The sequence below is a fragment of the Stenella coeruleoalba genome (assembly GCF_951394435.1).
Source record: "Stenella coeruleoalba genome assembly, contig: scaffold_92, whole genome shotgun sequence".
NCBI classification, from domain to species: domain Eukaryota; kingdom Metazoa; phylum Chordata; class Mammalia; order Artiodactyla; family Delphinidae; genus Stenella; species Stenella coeruleoalba.
Window position 1 is genome coordinate 29,124 of NW_027645961.1, and position 20,014 is coordinate 49,137.

General features: G+C 43.9%; 1 long non-coding RNA gene across 1 annotated transcript in view; it reads right to left on the reverse strand.

Annotated features, from left to right (window-relative positions):
• Window positions 1-13,909: 13,909 nt before the first annotated feature.
• LOC307181431 overlaps window positions 13,910-20,014 on the reverse strand; it is a 103,911-nt gene continuing 97,806 nt past the window's right edge. Inside the window, exon 3 of the long non-coding RNA XR_013826761.1 lies at window positions 13,910-13,984. This is a non-coding gene — a long non-coding RNA (uncharacterized lncRNA). The remainder of the gene's footprint in view (window positions 13,985-20,014) is intronic.

Below are 20,014 nucleotides of genomic sequence, written 5' to 3' on the forward strand. Positions count from 1 at the left end.
AGACAAGAGCTACTCCTTGCTCAACGAAATGGACTCAATACCCCATATTAAACGCCTAAGAATGTACCTGACTAGTAAGTATCTTAAAACCTATGGATTGCTATGTCTCCGAAAGAGAATCAAGCATGTGTACAGGGGCATAAACGCAGCAGTGATAGGATTGGAGAGGTTCGGTGAGCAAATGAAGACCCTTTGAAGTCATATTGCATGGTACCCATTCCACGGGTTTCAACTACCCAGGTTTAAGGTATTCTTCCTTCAGCTAAAACATGCATGTGGAACCTAGAGTATGATCAACCATGTGATCGGGAGATGTGTTCAAATATGTCTCAGTTTTCCTCCCCTGGTACTCGGGTGCAACATTCCAGACGCTTTACTAACACTCTCCCCACTTGGAGAGTCAGTCCCTTTAACCTCCTGTTTGGCCCAGTTTGCAATTTCTGCGGAAGATGAACAGGAATAGCGAGAACCAATGAGAGGCTAGCTGGAGGTGTCTGGACGGGCAAATTTAACTCTCATTTCCCAACAGGAAGAGGAAATAACCAAAGGCTCAGCGTGCCATACCGGAACCAGATTAGGGCCTGAAGCCATCCTGCGGTGTTGCGGCCAGCTCAAAAGAAACCGAGTTGAAGAAAGGAGCTCAGGGGCACTATAATTCACAAACCTGCAGAGTTATAAATGACAGCTATCGTCCAAAAATATACTGAAGTAAGGCTGCCAAGAGGACTTGAAAGCGGGGCAGAATTGCAGGAAACCGATTTCAGGAGGTAGACTGGAATTGCATTGAAAGCATAGGAAAAGAGGCAGAACGTCCACAATGATGCACTTGGCCAAAAAGGGCGTATGCGTTTTTTCCTGAATATATTCAGGAAAAAACGCATACGCCCTTTTTGGCCAACCAAGCAAGCTTGCAAAGGAAATCTGCACTACAATGAAGTCTCACTTCCCCCCGGTCAAAAGGGCCATCTGAAAAAAGTGTAAAATCCAGAAAGGCAGGACAGGCCATGGAGAACTGGGAGCCTTGTTATGCTGATGGGCGGGATGTAAATTGCCAACAACCACTCGGGAGAAGTGTATGGTGTTTCCTGAAACATCTAAAAAACAAAGCAACAGAACCTAGGGCACTTCCACTTATGGTCCTATAGCTTAGGGAAATTAAAATCAAAAAGACACAGCCACCCCAAAGTTTGGAATGGCTCTGTTTACAAGAACCTCGTTTACAGTACAAGTTCAACATCGCAGAAAGTGAAAAATGGATAAAGAAGTTGTGGTATTTACTTACAAAGCAATATCACTCAGCAATGAAATCTGTGTCATCAGGCCCTTAGCAGCACAATGAGTGGATTCAGGTATGATGATTCTAACTGAAATAAGTCACACAGAAAAAGAAACATCATAAGATATCAGTAATACACGGAATGTAAACTTGGCTACACAGGAACTGAATTACAGAACAGAACAGGGTCTCAAATTTAGAAAACCAACTTATGCTTGCTTAAGGGTAAAGGTGAGGTGGGGTGCTGCATAAAACCAGAGATTGAAATGACCACAAACTTCCTTAAGCCAAATATGGAATAGACAAGAGCTACTCCTTGCTCAACGAAATGGACTCAACACCGCCTATTAAACGCCTAAGAATGTACCTGACTAGTAAGTATCTTAAAACCTATGGATTGCTATGTCTCCAAAAGAGAATCAAGCGTGTGTACAGGGGCATAAACGCAGCAGTGATAGGATTGGAGAGGTTCGGTGAGCAAATGAAGACCCTTTGAAGTCATATTGCATGGTACCCATTCCACGGGTTTCAACTACCCAGGTTTAAGGTATTCTTCCTTCAGGTAAAACATGCATGTGGAACCCAGAGTATGATCAACCATGTGAACGGGAGACGTGTTCAAATATGTCTCAGTTATCCTCCCCTGGTACTCGGGTGCAACATTCCAGACGCTTTACTAACACTCTCCCCACTTGGAGAGTCAGTCCCTTTAACCTCCTGTTTGGCCCAGTTTGCAATTTCTGCGGAAGATGAACAGGAATAGTGAGAATCAATGAGAGGCTAGCTGGAGGTGTCTGAACGGGCAAATTTAACTCTCATTTCCCACCAGGAAGAGGAATTAACCAAAAACTCAGCATGCCTGGCCGGAACCAGATTAGGGCCTGAAGCCATCCTGCGGTGTTGCGGCCAGGTCAGAAGAAAGCGAGTTGAAGAAAGGAGCTCAGGGGCACTGTAATTCACAAACCTGCAGAGTTATAAATGACAGCTATCGTCCAAAAATAGACTGAAGTAAGGCTGCCAAGAGGACTTGAAAGCGGGGCAGAATTGCAGGAAACCGATTTCAGGAGGTAGACTGGAATTGCATTGAAAGCATAGGAAGAGAGGCAGAACGTCCACAATGATGCACTTGGCCAAAAAGGGCGTATGCGTTTTTTCCTGAATATATTCAGGAAAAAACGCATACGCCCTTTTTGGCCAACCAAGCAAGCTTGCAAAGGAAATCTGCACTACAATGAAGTCTCACTTCCCCCCGGTCAAAAGGGCCATCTGAAAAAAGTGTAAAATCCAGAAAGGCAGGACAGGCCATGGAGAACTGGGAGCCTTGTTATGCTGATGGGCAGGATGTAAATTGCCAACAACCACTCGGGAGAAGTGTATGGTGTTTCCTGAAACATCTAAAAAACAAAGCAACAGAGCCTAGGGCACTTCCACTTATGGTCCTATAGCTTAGGGAAATTAAAATCAAAAAGACACAGCCACCCCAAAGTTTGCAACGGCTCTGTTTACAAGAACCTCGTTTACAGTACAAGTTCAACATCGCAGAAAGTGAAAAATGGATAAAGAAGTTGTGGTATTTACTTACAAAGCAATATCACTCAGCAATGAAATCTGTGTCATCAGGCCCTTAGCAGCACAATGAGTGGATTCAGGTATGATGATTCTAACTGAAATAAGTCACACAGAAAAAGAAACATCATAAGATATCAGTAATACACGGAATGTAAACTTGGCTACACAGGAACTGAATTACAGAACAGAACAGGGTCTCAAATTTAGAAAACCAACTTATTCTTGCTTAAGGGTAAAGGTGAGTTGGGGTGCTGCATAAAACCAGAGATTGAAATGAGCACAGATAAAGTTCCTTAAGCCAAATATGGAATAGACAAGAGCTACTCCTTGCTCAACGAAATGGACTCAACACCGCATATTAAACGCCTAAGAATGTACCTGACTAGTAAGTATCTTAAAACCTATGGATTGCTATGCCTCCGAAAGAGAATCAAGCATGGGTACAGGGGCATAAACGCAGCAGTGATAGGATTGGAGAGGTTCGGTGAGCAAATGAAGACCCTTTGAAGTCATATTGCATGGTACCCATTCCACGGGTTTCAACTACCAAGGTTTTAGGTATTCTTCCTTCAGCTAAAACATGCATGTGGAACCCAGAGTATGATCAACCATGTGATCGGGAGATGTGTTCAAATATGTCTCAGTTTTCCTCCCCTGGTACTCGGGTGCAACATTCCAGACGCTTTACTAACACTCTCCCCACTTGGAGAGTCAGCGCCTTTAACCTCCTGTTTGGCACAGTTTGCAATTTCTGCGGAAGATGAACAGGAATAGCGAGAACCAATGAGAGGCTAGCTGGAGGTGTCTGGACGGGCAAATTTAACTCTCATTTCCCACCAGGAAGAGGAAATAACCAAAGGCTCAGCGTGCCGTACCGGAACCAGATTAGGGCCTGAAGCCATCCTGCGGTGTTGCGGCCAGCTCAAAAGAAAGCGAGTTGAAGAAAGGAGCTCAGGGGCACTGTAATTCACAAACCTGCAGAGTTATAAATGACAGCTATCGTCCAAAAATAGACTGAAGTAAGGCTGCCAAGAGGACTTGAAAGCGGGGCAGAATTGCAGGAAACCGATTTCAGGAGGTAGACTGGAATTGCATTGAAAGCATAGGAAAAGAGGCAGAACGTCCACAATGATGCACTTGGCCAAAAAGGGCGTATGCGTTTTTTCCTGAATATATTCAGGAAAAAACGCATACGCCCTTTTTGGCCAACCAAGCAAGCTTGCAAAGGAAATCTGCACTACAATGAAGTCTCACTTCCCCCCGGTCAAAAGGGCAATCTGAAAAAAGTGTAAAATCCAGAAAGGCAGGACAGGCCATGGAGAACTGGGAGCCTTGTTATGCTGATGGGCGGGATGTAAATTGCCAACAACCACTCGGGAGAAGTGTATGGTGTTTCCTGAAACATCTAAAAAACAAAGCAACAGAGCCTAGGGCACTTCCACTTATGGTCCTATAGCTTAGGGAAATTAAAATCAAAAAGACACAGCCACCCCAAAGTTTGCAACGGCTCTGTTTACAAGAACCTCGTTTACAGTACAAGTTCAACATCGCAGAAAGTGAAAAATGGATAAAGAAGTTGTGGTATTTACTTACAAAGCAATATCACTCAGCAATGAAATCTGTGTCATCAGGCCCTTAGCATCACAATGAGTGGATTCAGGTATGATGATTCTAACTGAAATAAGTCACACAGAAAAAGAAACATCATAAGATATCAGTAATACACGGAATGTAAACTTGGCTACACAGGAACTGAATTACAGAACAGAACAGGGTCTCAAATTTAGAAAACCAACTTATGCTTGCTTAAGGGTAAAGGTGAGGTGGGGTGCTGCATTAAACCAGAGATTGAAATGAGCACAGATAAAGTTCCTTAAGTCAAATATGGAATAGACAAGAGCTACTCCTTGCTCAACGAAATGGACTCAACACCACATATTAAACGCCTAAGAATGTACCTGACTAGAAAGTATCGTAAAACCTATGGATTGCTATGTCTCCAAAAGAGAATCAAGCATGTGTACAGGGGCATAAACGCAGCAGTGATAGGATTGGAGAGGTTCGGTGAGCAAATGAAGACCCTTTGAAGTCATATTGCATGGTACCCATTCCACGGGTCTCAACTCTCCAGGTTTAAGGTATTCTTCGTTCAGCTAAAACATGCATGTGGAACCCAAGTATGATCAACCATGTGAACGGGAGACGTGTTCAAATATGTCTCAGTTTTCCTCCCCTGGTACTCGGGTGCAACATTCCAGATGCTTTACTAACACTCTCCCCACTTGGAGAGTCAGCGCCTTTAACCTCCTGTTTGGCCCAGTTTGCAATTTCTGCGGAAGATGAACAGGAATAGCGAGAACCAATGAGAGACTAGCTGGAGGTGTCTGGACGGGCAAATTTAACTCTCATTTCCCACCAGGAAGAGGAAATAACCAAAGGCTCAGCGTGCCATGCCGGAACCAGATTAGGGCCTGAAGCCATCCTGCGGTGTTGCGGCCAGGTCACAAGAAAGCAAGTTGAAGAAAGGAGCTCAGGGGCACTGTAATTCACAAACCTGCAGAGTTATAAATGACACTATCGTCCAAAAATAAACTGAAGTAAGGCTGCCAAGAGGACTTGAAAGCGGGGCAGAATTGCAGGAAACCGATTTCAGGAGGTAGACTGGAATTGCATTGAAAGCATAGGAAAAGAGGCAGAACGTCCACAATGATGCACTTGGCCAAAAAGGGCGTATGCGTTTTTTCCTGAATATATTCAGGAAAAAACGCATACGCCCTTTTTGGCCAACCAAGCAAGCTTGCAAAGGAAATCTGCACTACAATGAAGTCTCACTTCCCCCCGGTCAAAAGGGCCATCTGAAAAAAGTGTAAAATCCAGAAAGGCAGGACAGGCCATGGAGAACTGGGAGCCTTGTTATGCTGATGGGCGGGATGTAAATTGCCAACAACCACTCGGGAGAAGTGTATGGTGTTTCCTGAAACATCTAAAAAACAAAGCAACAGAACCTAGGGCACTTCCACTTATGGTCCTATAGCTTAGGGAAATTAAAATAAAAAAGACACAGCCACCCCAAAGTTTGGAACGGCTCTGTTTACAAGAACCTCGTTTACAGTACAAGTTCAACATCGCAGAAAGTGAAAAATGGATAAAGAAGTGGTGGTATTTACTTACAAAGCAATATCACTCAACAATGAAATCTGTGTCATCAGGCCCTTAGCATCACAATGAGTGGAATCAGGTACGATGATTCTAACTGAAATAAGTCACACAGAAAAAGAAACATCATAAGATATCACTAATACACGGAATGTAAACTTGGCTACACAGGAACTGCATTCCAAAACAGAACAGGTTCTCAAATTTAGAAAACCAACTTATGCTTGCTTAGGGGAAAGGTGAGTTGGGGTGCTGCATAAAGCCAGAGATTGAAATGAGCACAGATAAAGTTCCTTAAGCCAAATATGGAATAGACAAGAGCTACTCCTTGCTCAACGAAATGGACTCAATACCCCATATTAAACGCCTAAGAATGTACCTGACTAGTAAGTATCTTAAAACCTATGGATTGCTATGTCTCCGAAAGAGAATCAAGCATGTGTACAGGGGCATAAACGCAGCAGTGATAGGATTGGAGAGGTTCGGTGAGCAAATGAAGACCCTTTGAAGTCATATTGCATGGTACCCATTCCACGGGTTTCAACTACCCAGGTTTAAGGTATTCTTCCTTCAGCTAAAACATGCATGTGGAACCTAGAGTATGATCAACCATGTGATCGGGAGATGTGTTCAAATATGTCTCAGTTTTCCTCCCCTGGTACTCGGGTGCAACATTCCAGACGCTTTACTAACACTCTCCCCACTTGGAGAGTCAGTCCCTTTAACCTCCTGTTTGGCCCAGTTTGCAATTTCTGCGGAAGATGAACAGGAATAGCGAGAACCAATGAGAGGCTAGCTGGAGGTGTCTGGACGGGCAAATTTAACTCTCATTTCCCAACAGGAAGAGGAAATAACCAAAGGCTCAGCGTGCCATACCGGAACCAGATTAGGGCCTGAAGCCATCCTGCGGTGTTGCGGCCAGCTCAAAAGAAACCGAGTTGAAGAAAGGAGCTCAGGGGCACTATAATTCACAAACCTGCAGAGTTATAAATGACAGCTATCGTCCAAAAATATACTGAAGTAAGGCTGCCAAGAGGACTTGAAAGCGGGGCAGAATTGCAGGAAACCGATTTCAGGAGGTAGACTGGAATTGCATTGAAAGCATAGGAAAAGAGGCAGAACGTCCACAATGATGCACTTGGCCAAAAAGGGCGTATGCGTTTTTTCCTGAATATATTCAGGAAAAAACGCATACGCCCTTTTTGGCCAACCAAGCAAGCTTGCAAAGGAAATCTGCACTACAATGAAGTCTCACTTCCCCCCGGTCAAAAGGGCCATCTGAAAAAAGTGTAAAATCCAGAAAGGCAGGACAGGCCATGGAGAACTGGGAGCCTTGTTATGCTGATGGGCGGGATGTAAATTGCCAACAACCACTCGGGAGAAGTGTATGGTGTTTCCTGAAACATCTAAAAAACAAAGCAACAGAACCTAGGGCACTTCCACTTATGGTCCTATAGCTTAGGGAAATTAAAATCAAAAAGACACAGCCACCCCAAAGTTTGGAATGGCTCTGTTTACAAGAACCTCGTTTACAGTACAAGTTCAACATCGCAGAAAGTGAAAAATGGATAAAGAAGTTGTGGTATTTACTTACAAAGCAATATCACTCAGCAATGAAATCTGTGTCATCAGGCCCTTAGCAGCACAATGAGTGGATTCAGGTATGATGATTCTAACTGAAATAAGTCACACAGAAAAAGAAACATCATAAGATATCAGTAATACACGGAATGTAAACTTGGCTACACAGGAACTGAATTACAGAACAGAACAGGGTCTCAAATTTAGAAAACCAACTTATGCTTGCTTAAGGGTAAAGGTGAGGTGGGGTGCTGCATAAAACCAGAGATTGAAATGACCACAAACTTCCTTAAGCCAAATATGGAATAGACAAGAGCTACTCCTTGCTCAACGAAATGGACTCAACACCGCCTATTAAACGCCTAAGAATGTACCTGACTAGTAAGTATCTTAAAACCTATGGATTGCTATGTCTCCAAAAGAGAATCAAGCGTGTGTACAGGGGCATAAACGCAGCAGTGATAGGATTGGAGAGGTTCGGTGAGCAAATGAAGACCCTTTGAAGTCATATTGCATGGTACCCATTCCACGGGTTTCAACTACCCAGGTTTAAGGTATTCTTCCTTCAGGTAAAACATGCATGTGGAACCCAGAGTATGATCAACCATGTGAACGGGAGACGTGTTCAAATATGTCTCAGTTATCCTCCCCTGGTACTCGGGTGCAACATTCCAGACGCTTTACTAACACTCTCCCCACTTGGAGAGTCAGTCCCTTTAACCTCCTGTTTGGCCCAGTTTGCAATTTCTGCGGAAGATGAACAGGAATAGTGAGAATCAATGAGAGGCTAGCTGGAGGTGTCTGAACGGGCAAATTTAACTCTCATTTCCCACCAGGAAGAGGAATTAACCAAAAACTCAGCATGCCTGGCCGGAACCAGATTAGGGCCTGAAGCCATCCTGCGGTGTTGCGGCCAGGTCAGAAGAAAGCGAGTTGAAGAAAGGAGCTCAGGGGCACTGTAATTCACAAACCTGCAGAGTTATAAATGACAGCTATCGTCCAAAAATAGACTGAAGTAAGGCTGCCAAGAGGACTTGAAAGCGGGGCAGAATTGCAGGAAACCGATTTCAGGAGGTAGACTGGAATTGCATTGAAAGCATAGGAAGAGAGGCAGAACGTCCACAATGATGCACTTGGCCAAAAAGGGCGTATGCGTTTTTTCCTGAATATATTCAGGAAAAAACGCATACGCCCTTTTTGGCCAACCAAGCAAGCTTGCAAAGGAAATCTGCACTACAATGAAGTCTCACTTCCCCCCGGTCAAAAGGGCCATCTGAAAAAAGTGTAAAATCCAGAAAGGCAGGACAGGCCATGGAGAACTGGGAGCCTTGTTATGCTGATGGGCAGGATGTAAATTGCCAACAACCACTCGGGAGAAGTGTATGGTGTTTCCTGAAACATCTAAAAAACAAAGCAACAGAGCCTAGGGCACTTCCACTTATGGTCCTATAGCTTAGGGAAATTAAAATCAAAAAGACACAGCCACCCCAAAGTTTGCAACGGCTCTGTTTACAAGAACCTCGTTTACAGTACAAGTTCAACATCGCAGAAAGTGAAAAATGGATAAAGAAGTTGTGGTATTTACTTACAAAGCAATATCACTCAGCAATGAAATCTGTGTCATCAGGCCCTTAGCAGCACAATGAGTGGATTCAGGTATGATGATTCTAACTGAAATAAGTCACACAGAAAAAGAAACATCATAAGATATCAGTAATACACGGAATGTAAACTTGGCTACACAGGAACTGAATTACAGAACAGAACAGGGTCTCAAATTTAGAAAACCAACTTATTCTTGCTTAAGGGTAAAGGTGAGTTGGGGTGCTGCATAAAACCAGAGATTGAAATGAGCACAGATAAAGTTCCTTAAGCCAAATATGGAATAGACAAGAGCTACTCCTTGCTCAACGAAATGGACTCAACACCGCATATTAAACGCCTAAGAATGTACCTGACTAGTAAGTATCTTAAAACCTATGGATTGCTATGCCTCCGAAAGAGAATCAAGCATGGGTACAGGGGCATAAACGCAGCAGTGATAGGATTGGAGAGGTTCGGTGAGCAAATGAAGACCCTTTGAAGTCATATTGCATGGTACCCATTCCACGGGTTTCAACTACCAAGGTTTTAGGTATTCTTCCTTCAGCTAAAACATGCATGTGGAACCCAGAGTATGATCAACCATGTGATCGGGAGATGTGTTCAAATATGTCTCAGTTTTCCTCCCCTGGTACTCGGGTGCAACATTCCAGACGCTTTACTAACACTCTCCCCACTTGGAGAGTCAGCGCCTTTAACCTCCTGTTTGGCACAGTTTGCAATTTCTGCGGAAGATGAACAGGAATAGCGAGAACCAATGAGAGGCTAGCTGGAGGTGTCTGGACGGGCAAATTTAACTCTCATTTCCCACCAGGAAGAGGAAATAACCAAAGGCTCAGCGTGCCGTACCGGAACCAGATTAGGGCCTGAAGCCATCCTGCGGTGTTGCGGCCAGCTCAAAAGAAAGCGAGTTGAAGAAAGGAGCTCAGGGGCACTGTAATTCACAAACCTGCAGAGTTATAAATGACAGCTATCGTCCAAAAATAGACTGAAGTAAGGCTGCCAAGAGGACTTGAAAGCGGGGCAGAATTGCAGGAAACCGATTTCAGGAGGTAGACTGGAATTGCATTGAAAGCATAGGAAAAGAGGCAGAACGTCCACAATGATGCACTTGGCCAAAAAGGGCGTATGCGTTTTTTCCTGAATATATTCAGGAAAAAACGCATACGCCCTTTTTGGCCAACCAAGCAAGCTTGCAAAGGAAATCTGCACTACAGTGAAGTCTCACTTCCCCCCGGTCAAAAGGGCCATCTGAAAAAAGTGTAAAATCCAGAAAGGCAGGACAGGCCATGGAGAACTGGGAGCCTTGTTATGCTGATGGGCGGGATGTAAATTGCCAACAACCACTCGGGAGAAGTGTATGGTGTTTCCTGAAACATCTAAAAAACAAAGCAACAGAACCTAGGGCACTTCCACTTATGGTCCTATAGCTTAGGGAAATTAAAATCAAAAAGACACAGCCACCCCAAAGTTTGGAACGGCTCTGTTTACAAGAACCTCGTTTACAGTACAAGTTCAACATCGCAGAAAGTGAAAAATGGATAAAAAGTTGTGGTATTTACTTACAAAGCATTATCACTCAGCAATGAAATCTATGTCATCAGGCCCTTAGCATCACAATGAGTGGATTCAGGTATGATGATTCTAACTGAAATAAGTCACACAGAAAAAGAAACATCATAAGATATCAGTAATACACGGAATGTAAACTTGGCTACACAGGAACTGAATTACAGAACAGAACAGTGTCTCAAATTTAGAAAACCAACTTATGCTTGCTTAAGGGTAAAGGTGAGTTGGGGTGCTGTATAAAACCAGAGATTGAAATGAGCACAGATAAAGTTCCTTAAGTCAAATATGGAATAGACAAGAGCTACTCCTTGCTCAACGAAATGGACTCAACACCGCATATTAAACGCCTAAGAATGTACCTGACTAGTAAGTATCGTAAAACCTATGGATTGCTATGTCTCCAAAAGAGAATCAAGCATGTGTACAGGGGCATAAACGCAGCAGTGATAGGATTGGAGAGGTTCGGTTAGCAAATGAAGACCCTTAGAAGTCATATTGCATGGTACCCATTACACGGGTCTCAACTCTCCAGGTTTTAGGTATTCTTCCTTCAGCTAAAACATGCATGTGGAACCCAAGTATGATCAACCATGTGAACGGGAGACGTGTTCAAATATGTCTCAGTTTTCGTACCCTGGTACTCGGGTGCAACATTCCAGACGCTTTACTAACACTCTCCCCACTTGGAGAGTCAGCGCCTTTAACCTCCTGTTTGGCCCAGTTTGCAATTTCTGCGGAAGATGAACAGGAATAGCGAGAACCAATGAGAGGCTAGCTGGAGGTGTCTGGACGGGCAAATTTAACTCTCATTTCCCACCAGGAAGAGGAATTAACCAAAGGCTCAGCATGCCGGGCCGGAACCAGATTAGGGCCTGAAGCCATCCTGCGGTGTTGCGGCCAGGTCACAAGAAAGCGAGTTGAAGAAAGGAGCTCAGGGGCACTGTAATTCACAAACCTGCAGAGTTATAAATGACAGCTATCGTCCAAAAATAGACTGAAGTAAGGCTGCCAAGAGGACTTGAAAGCGGGGCAGAATTGCAGGAAACCGATTTCAGGAGGTAGACTGGAATTGCATTGAAAGCATAGGAAAAGAGGCAGAACGTCCACAATGATGCACTTGGCCAAAAAGGGCGTATGCGTTTTTTCCTGAATATATTCAGGAAAAAACGCATACGCACTTTTTGGCCAGCCAAGCAAGCTTGCAAAGGAAATCTGCACTACAATGAAGTCTCACTTCCCCCCAGTCAAAAGGGCCATCTGAAAAAAGTGTAAAATCCAGAAAGGCAACAGGCCATTGAGAACTGGGAGCCTTGTTATGCTGATGGGCGGGATGTAAATTGCCAACAGACACTCGGGAGAAGTGTATGGTGTTTCCTGAAACATCTAAAAAACAAAGCAACAGAGCCTAGGGCACTGCCACTTATGGTCCTATTGCTTAGGGAAATTAAAATCAAAAAGACACAGCCACCCCAAAGTTTGGGATGGCTCTGTTTACAAGAACCTCGTTTACAGTACAAGTTCAACATCGCAGAAAGTGAAAAATGGATAAAGAAGTTGTGGTATTTACTTACAAAGTAATATCACTCAGCAATGAAATCTGTGTCATCAGGCCCTTAGCATCACAATGAGTGGATTCAGGTATGATGATTCTAACTGAAATAAGTCACACAGAAAAAGAAACATCATAAGATATCAGTAATACACGGAATGTAAACTTGGCTACACAGGAACTGAATTACAGAACAGAACAGGGTCTCAAATTTAGAAAACCAACTTATGCTTGCTTAAGGGTAAAGGTGAGTTGGGGTGCTGCATAAAACCAGAGATTGAAATGAGCACAGATAAAGTTCCTTAAGTCAAATATTGAATAGACAAGAGCTACTCCTTGCTCAACGAAATGGACTCAACACCGCATATTAAACGCCTAAGAATGTACCTGACTAGTAAGTATCGTAAAACCTATGGATTGCTATGTCTCCAAAAGAGAATCAAGCATGTGTACAGGGGCATAAACGCAGCAGTGATAGGATTGGAGAGGTTCGGTGAGCAAATGAAGACCCTTTGAAGTCATATTGCATGGTACCCATTCCACGGGTCTCAACTCTCCAGGTTTAAGGTATTCTTCCTTCAGCTAAAACATGCATGTGGAACCCAAGTATGATCAACCATGTGAACGGGAGACGTGTTCAAATATGTCTCAGTTTTCCTCCCCTGGTACTCGGGTGCAACATTCCAGACGCTTTACTAAGACTCTCCCCACTTGGAGAGTCAGCGCCTTTAACCTCCTGTTTGGCCCAGTTTGCAATTTCTGCGGAAGATGAACAGGAATAGCGAGAACCAATGAGAGGCTAGCTGGAGGTGTCTGGACGGGCAAATTTAACTCTCATTTCCCACCAGGAAGAGGAAATAACCAAAGGCTCAGCGTGCCGTACCGGAACCAGATTAGGGCCTGAAGCCATCCTGCGGTGTTGCGGCCAGCTCAAAAGAAAGCGAGTTGAAGAAAGGAGCTCAGGGGCACTGTAATTTACAAACCTGCAGAGTTATAAATGACAGCTATCGTCCAAAAATAGACTGAAGTAAGGCTGCCAAGAGGACATGAAAACGGGGCAGAATTGCAGGAAACCGATTTCAGGAGGTAGACTGGAATTGCATTGAAAGCATAGGAAAAGAGGCAGAACGTCCACAATGATGCACTTGGCCAAAAAGGGCGTATGCGTTTTTTCCTGAATATATTCAGGAAAAAACGCATACGCCCTTTTTGGCCAACCAAGCAAGCTTGCAAAGGAAATCTGCACTACAATGAAGTCTCACTTCCCCCCGGTCAAAAGGGCCATCTGAAAAAAGTGTAAAATCCAGAAAGGCAGGACAGGCCATGGAGAACTGGGAGCCTTGTTATGCTGATGGGCGGGATGTAAACTGCCAACAACCACTCAGGAGAAGTGTATCATGTTTCCTGAAACATCTAAAAAATAAAGCAACAGAGCTTAGGGCACTTCCACTTATGGTCCTATAGCTTAGGGAAATTAAAATAAAAAAGACACAGCCACCCCAAAGTTTGGAACGGCTCTGTTTACACGAACCTCGTTTACAGTACAAGTTCAACATCGCAGAAAGTGAAAAATGGATAAAGAACTTGTGGTACTTACGTACAATGCAGTATCACTCAGCAATGAAATCTATGTCATCAGGCCCGTAGCAGCATAATGAGTAGATTCAGGTACGATGATTCTAACTGAAATAAGTCACACAGAAAAAGAAACATCATAAGATATCACTAATACACGGAATGTAAACTTGGCTACACAGGAACTGAATTCCAAAACAGAACAGGTTCTCAAATTTAGAAAACCAACTTATGCTTGCTTAAGGGGAAAGGTGAGTTGGGGTGCTGCATAAAACCAGAGATTGGAATGAGCACAGATAAAGTTCCTTAAGCCAAATATGGAATAGACAAGAGCTACTCCTTGCTCAACGAAATGAACTCAACACCGCATATTAAACGCCTAAGAATGTACCTGACTAGTAAGTATCTTAAAACCTATGGATTGCTATGTCTCCGAAAGAGAATCAAGCATGTGTACAGGGGCATAAACGCAGCAGTGATAGGATTGGAGAGGTTCGGTGAGCAAATGAAGACCCTTTGAAGTCATATTGCATGGTACCCATTCCACGGGTCTCAACTCTCCAGGTTTAAGGTATTCTTCCTTCAGCTAAAACATGCATGTGGAACCCAGAGTATGATCAACCATGTGATCGGGAGACGTGTTCAAATATGTCTCAGTTTTCCTCCCCTGGTACTCGGGTGCAACATTCCAGACGCTTTACTAACACTCTCCCCACTTGGAGAGTCAGCGCCTTTAACCTCCTGTTTGGCACAGTTTGCAATTTCTGCGGAAGATGAACAAGAATAGCGAGAACCAATGAGAGGCTAGCTGGAGGTGTCTGGACGGGCAAATTTAACTCTCATTTCCCACCAGGAAGAGGAAATAACCAAAGGCTCAGCGTGCCGTACCGGAACCAGATTAGGGCCTGAAGCCATCCTGCGGTGTTGCGGCCAGCTCAAAAGAAAGCGAGTTGAAGAAAGGAGCTCAGGGGCACTGTAATTCACAAACCTGCAGAGTTATAAATGACAGCTATCGTCCAAAAATAGACTGAAGTAAGGCTGCCAAGAGGACTTGAAAGCGGGGCAGAATTGCAGGAAACCGATTTCAGGAGGTAGACTGGAATTGCATTGAAAGCATAGGAAAAGAGGCAGAACGTCCACAATGATGCACTTGGCCAAAAAGGGCGTATGCGTTTTTTCCTGAATATATTCAGGAAAAAACGCATACGCCCTTTTTGGCCAACCAAGCAAGCTTGCAAAGGAAATCTGCACTACAGTGAAGTCTCACTTCCCCCTGGTCAAAAGGGCCATCTGAAAAAAGTGTAAAATCCAGAAAGGCAGGACAGGCCATGGAGAACTGGGAGCCTTGTTATGCTGATGGGCGGGATGTAAATTGCCAACAACCACTCGGGAGAAGTGTATGGTGTTTCCTGAAACATCTAAAAAACAAAGCAACAGAACCTAGGGCACTTCCACTTATGGTCCTATAGCTTAGGGAAATTAAAATCAAAAAGACACAGCCACCCCAAAGTTTGGAACGGCTCTGTTTACAAGAACCTCGTTTACAGTACAAGTTCAACATCGCAGAAAGTGAAAAATGGATAAAAAGTTGTGGTATTTACTTACAAAGCATTATCACTCAGCAATGAAATCTATGTCATCAGGCCCTTAGCATCACAATGAGTGGATTCAGGTATGATGATTCTAACTGAAATAAGTCACACAGAAAAAGAAACATCATAAGATATCAGTAATACACGGAATGTAAACTTGGCTACACAGGAACTGAATTACAGAACAGAACAGGGTCTCAAATTTAGAAAAGCAACTTATGCTTGCTTAAGGGTAAAGGTGAGTTGGGGTGCTGTATAAAACCAGAGATTGAAATGAGCACAGATAAAGTTCCTTAAGTCAAATATGGAATAGACAAGAGCTACTCCTTGCTCAACGAAATGGACTCAACACCGCATATTAAACGCCTAAGAATGTACCTGACTAGTAAGTATCGTAAAACCTATGGATTGCTATGTCTCCAAAAGAGAATCAAGCATGTGTACAGGGGCATAAACGCAGCAGTGATAGGATTGGAGAGGTTCGGTTAGCAAATGAAGACCCTTAGAAGTCATATTGCATGGTACCCATTACACGGGTCTCAACTCTCCAGGTTTAAGGTATTCTTCCTTCAGCTAAAACATGCATGTGGAACCCAAGTATGATCAACCATGTGAACGGGAGACGTGTTCAAATATGTCTCAGTTTTCCTCCCCTGGTACTCGGGTGCAACATTCCAGACGCTTTACTAACACTCTCCCCACTTGGAGAGTCAGCGCCTTTAACCTCCTGTTTGGCCCAGTTTGCAATTTCTGCGGAAGATGAACAGGAATAGCGAGAACCAATGAGAGGCTAGCTGGAGGTGTCTGGACGGGCAAATTTAACTCTCATTTCCCACCAGGAAGAGGAATTAACCAAAGGCTCAGCATGCCGGGCCGGAACCAGATTAGGGCCTGAAGCCATCCTGCGGTGTTGCGGCCAGGTCACAAGAAAGCGAGTTGAAGAAAGGAGCTCAGGGGCACTGTAATTCACAAACCTGCAGAGTTATAAATGACAGCTATCGTCTAAAAATGGACTGAAGTAAGGCTGCCAAGAGGACTTGAAAGCGGGGCAGAATTGCAGGAAACCGATTTCAGGAGGTAGACTGGAATTGCATTGAAAGCATAGGAAAAGAGGCAGAACGTCCACAATGATGCACTTGGCCAAAAAGGGCGTATGCGTTTTTTCCTGAATATATTCAGGAAAAAACGCATACGCCCTTTTTGGCCAGCCAAGCAAGCTTGCAAAGGAAATCTGCACTACAATGAAGTCTCACTTCCCCCCGGTCAAAAGGGCCATCTGAAAAAAGTGTAAAATCCAGAAAGGCAACAGGCCATTGAGAACTGGGAGCCTTGTTATGCTGATGGGCGGGATGTAAACTGCCAACAGACACTCGGGAGAAGTGTATGGTGTTTCCTGAAACATCTAAAAAACAAAGCAACAGAGCCTAGGGCACTGCCACTTATGGTCCTATTGCTTAGGGAAATTAAAATCAAAAAGACACAGCCACCCCAAAATTTGGGACGGCTCTGTTTACAAGAACCTCGTTTACAGTACAAGTTCAACATCGCAGAAAGTGAAAAATGGATAAAGAAGTTGTGGTATTTACTTACAAAGTAATATCACTCAGCAATGAAATCTGTGTCATCAGGCCCTTAGCATCACAATGAGTGGATTCAGGTATGATGATTCTAACTGAAATAAGTCACACAGAAAAAGAAACATCATAAGATATCAGTAATACACGGAATGTAAACTTGGCTACACAGGAACTGAATTACAGAACAGAACAGGGTCTCAAATTTAGAAAACCAACTTATGCTTGCTTAAGGGTAAAGGTGAGTTGGGGTGCTGCATAAAACCAGAGATTGAAATGAGCACAGATAAAGTTCCTTAAGTCAAATATTGAATAGACAAGAGCTACTCCTTGCTCAACGAAATGGACTCAACACCGCATATTAAACGCCTAAGAATGTACCTGACTAGTAAGTATCTTAAAACCTATGGATTGCTATGTCTCCAAAAGAGAATCAAGCATGTGTACAGGGGCATAAACGCAGCATTGATAGGATTGGAGAGGTTCGGTGAGCAAATGAAGACCCTTTGAAGTCATATTGCATGGTACCCATTCCACGGGTCTCAACTCTCCAGGTTTAAGGTATTCTTCCTTCAGCTAAAACATGCATGTGGAACCCAAGTATGATCAACCATGTGAACGGGAGACGTGTTCAAATATGTCTCAGTTTTCCTCCCCTGGTACTCGGGTGCAACATTCCAGACGCTTTACTAACACTCTCCCCACTTGGAGAGTCAGCGCCTTTAACCTCCTGTTTGGCCCAGTTTGCAATTTCTGCGGAAGATGAACAGGAATAGCGAGAACCAATGAGAGGCTAGCTGGAGGTGTCTGGACGGGCAAATTTAACTCTCATTTCCCACCAGGAAGAGGAATTAACCAAAGGCTCAGCGTGCCGGGCCGGAACCAGATTAGGGCCTGAAGCCATCCTGCGGTGTTGCGGCCAGGTCACGAGAAAGCGAGTTGAAGAAAGGAGCTCAGGAGCACTGTAATTCACAAACCTGCAGAGTTATAAATGACAGCTATCGTCTAAAAATGGACTGAAGTAAGGCTGCCAAGAGGACTTGAAAGCGGGGCAGAATTGCAGGAAACCGATTTCAGGAGGTAGACTGGAATTGCATTGAAAGCATAGGAAAAGAGGCAGAACGTCCACAATGATGCACTTGGCCAAAAAGGGCGTATGCGTTTTTTCCTGAATATATTCAGGAAAAAACGCATACGCACTTTTTGGCCAGCCAAGCAAGCTTGCAAGGAAATCTGCACTACAATGAAGTCTCACTTCCCCCCGGTCAAAAGGGCCATCTGAAAAAAGTGTAAAATCCAGAAAGGCAACAGGCCATTGAGAACTGGGAGCCTTGTTATGCTGATGGGCGGGATGTAAATTGCCAACAGACACTTGGGAGAAGTGTATGGTGTTTCCTGAAACATCTAAAAAACAAAGCAACAGAGCCTAGGGCACTGCCACTTATGGTCCTATTGCTTAGGGAAATTAAAATCAAAAAGACACAGCCACCCCAAAGTTTGGGACGGCTCTGTTTACAAGAACCTCGTTTACAGTACAAGTTCAACATCGCAGAAAGTGAAAAATGGATAAAGAAGTTGTGGTATTTACTTACAAAGTAATATCACTCAGCAATGAAATCTGTGTCATCAGGCCCTTAGCATCACAATGAGTGGATTCAGGTATGATGATTGTAACTGAAATAAGTCACACAGAAAAAGAAACATCATAAGATATCAGTAATACACGGAATGTAAACTTGGCTACACAGGAACTGAATTACAGAACAGAACAGGGTCTCAAATTTAGAAAACCAACTTATGCTTGCTTAAGGGGAAAGGTGAGTTGGGGTGCTGCATAAAACCAGAGATTGGAATGAGCACAGATAAAGTTCCTTAAGCCAAATATGGAATAGACAAGAGCTACTCCTTGCTCAACGAAATGGACTCAACACCGCATATTAAACGCCTAAGAATGTACCTGACTAGTAAGTATCTTAAAACCTATGGATTGCTATGTCTCCGAAAGAGAATCAAGCATGTGTACAGGGGCATAAACGCAGCAGTGATAGGATTGGAGAGGTTCGGTGAGCAAATGAAGACCCTTTGAAGTCATATTGCATGGTACCCATTCCACGGGTTTCAACTACCAAGGTTTTAGGTATTCTTCCTTCAGCTAAAACATGCATGTGGAACCCAGAGTATGATCAACCATGTGATCGGGAGACGTGTTCAAATATGTCTCAGTTTTCCTCCCCTGGTACTCGGGTGCAACATTCCAGACGCTTTACTAACACTCTCCCCACTTGGAGAGTCAGCGCCTTTAACCTCCTGTTTGGCACAGTTTGCAATTTCTGCAGAAGATGAACAGGAATAGCGAGAACCAATGAGAGGCTAGCTGGAGGTGTCTGGACGGGCAAATTTAACTCTCATTTCCCACCAGGAAGAGGAAATAACCAAAGGCTCAGTGTGCCGTACCGGAACCAGATTAGGGCCTGAAGCCATCCTGCGGTGTTGCGGCCAGCTCAAAAGAAAGCGAGTTGAAGAAAGGAGCTCAGGGGCACTGTAATTCACAAACCTGCAGAGTTATAAATGACAGCTATCGTCCAAAAATAGACTGAAGTAAGGCTGCCAAGAGGACTTGAAAGCGGGGCAGAATTGCAGGAAACCGATTTCAGGAGGTAGACTGGAATTGCATTGAAAGCATAGGAAAAGAGGCAGAACGTCCACAATGATGCACTTGGCCAAAAAGGGCGTATGCGTTTTTTCCTGAATATATTCAGGAAAAAACGCATACGCACTTTTTGGCCAACCAAGCAAGCTTGCAAAGGAAATCTGCACTACAATGAAGTCTCACTTCCCCCCGGTCAAAAGGGCCATCTGAAAAAAGTGTAAAATCCAGAAAGGCAGGACAGGCCATGGAGAACTGGGAGCCTTGTTATGCTGATGGGCGGGATGTAAATTGCCAACAACCACTCGGGATAAGTGTATG